The sequence below is a fragment of the Myotis yumanensis genome, unplaced genomic scaffold (genome assembly GCF_028538775.1).
Source record: "Myotis yumanensis isolate MYYU_CA2020_CCGP unplaced genomic scaffold, mMyoYum1.0.hap1 SCAF_2, whole genome shotgun sequence".
Taxonomy (NCBI): Eukaryota; Metazoa; Chordata; class Mammalia; order Chiroptera; family Vespertilionidae; genus Myotis; species Myotis yumanensis.
In genome coordinates, this window is record NW_027223753.1 from 24,688,765 (window position 1) to 24,690,338 (window position 1,574).

Below are 1,574 nucleotides of genomic sequence, written 5' to 3' on the forward strand. Positions count from 1 at the left end.
CCCCATTCCTACTCCAGCCCCCACCGACACAGTAGCCTGGGAAAACTTTAAAAATTATAAAGCAGGTCCCATCACTCACTCTCTGCTTAAACCTTCCAGTGATTTTCCATTGCACTTAGATTGAAATCCAAACACCATCCCTTATAAGGCCACATCCCTACGGCTTCATTTATTACCTCCCTCAGCTCCAGTCTTACTGGGCTGCTTTCAATTCTTTGAGAACTCTGAACTCTTTCTCAACTCAGGGCCTTTGCACAGGTCCTCTGCCGGCTCGCTCTTCATGGGGGCGGTTTCTGTTCTTCCTTCCAATTTCAGCTTATACATCGTTTTGTCAGAAGGGCCTTTCCTGACCTCTTCTTTGCCTAAGTAGTTCCCCATCATTCCCTATCACAGCTGCCTTTCTGTTCTATTGGGCGTTGTGTTTTGTAATCACTTACTTGCTACTGGACCTGAGTTCCCAGCGCTTGCGTGTGAGAGTCCTTCCTTTCACCATCCCCACTCTCCCTGCATGATCCATTGCTAAGGTCACCAACAACCTCCTAATCACCATGTTCTATAACTCCTTTGTCTTTCCTCTTTCTCTCTGCAACTCTTCTTTTTAAAAAAAAAAAAATTTTTTTTATTGATTTCAGAGAAGAAGGAAGAGGGAGAGAGAAATAGAAACATCCATGATGTGAGAGAATCATAGATTGGCTGCCTCCTGCACATCCCCCACTGGGGATCGAGCCCACAACCTGGGCATGTGCCCTTGACTGGAATCAAACCTGGGACCTTTCAGTTCGCAGGCTGACGCTTTATCCACTGAGCCGAACCGGCTAGGGCTATCTCTGCAACTCTTGACATCCCCTCTTCAGAATGCTTTTCTCCATCATCCTGATTCCCGTTCCTTGTTCCTCTGCCTACCTCTCTTCTTGGCCCTTAACTGTTGGCGAGCTCAAAGTTATTTCTGGCCTTCTGCCCTCTCTTCAACCATGAACTAATATAGATAAAAAGTACAAGGACTACCAGTAAGAAAAGTAAGTGTGATGGTTAATTTTATGTTTCAACTTGGCTAGGCCATGGTGCAGACATTATTCTAGAAGTTTCTGTGCAGGTATTTTTTTAAATGAGATTACTATTTAAATTGGTGGACTTTGAGTAAAACAGATTACCCTCCATAATGTGGGTGGGCCTTATCCAATCAGTTGAAGGCCTTACTACAACACAGACTGACCTCCTCTGAGGAAAAGGAAATTCTGCCAGCAGATGGCTTTTGGACCCAAATGCAACACCAGCTCTTCCCTAGGTCTCCAGCCTGCTGCCTGCCCTGCAGATTTTGGATTTCCTACGCCTCTACAATCATTTGAGCTGGTTCCTTAAAATACACAAACACTATTGGTTCCATTTCTCTGGAGAATCCTAATACAGTGTCACCTAAATGTTAACTAAAAATCTCCTAAGCTCTTTCCCTTCAGGAGATTTTCTCACAGATACAAGCATGTTGCGCCTGACAGTTAGGACACCCAGGTTCTAGTCCCAGACCTGCCACTTGCTGGCTGGATGATCCTATGCAAGGACCTTGATGTTTCTAAACT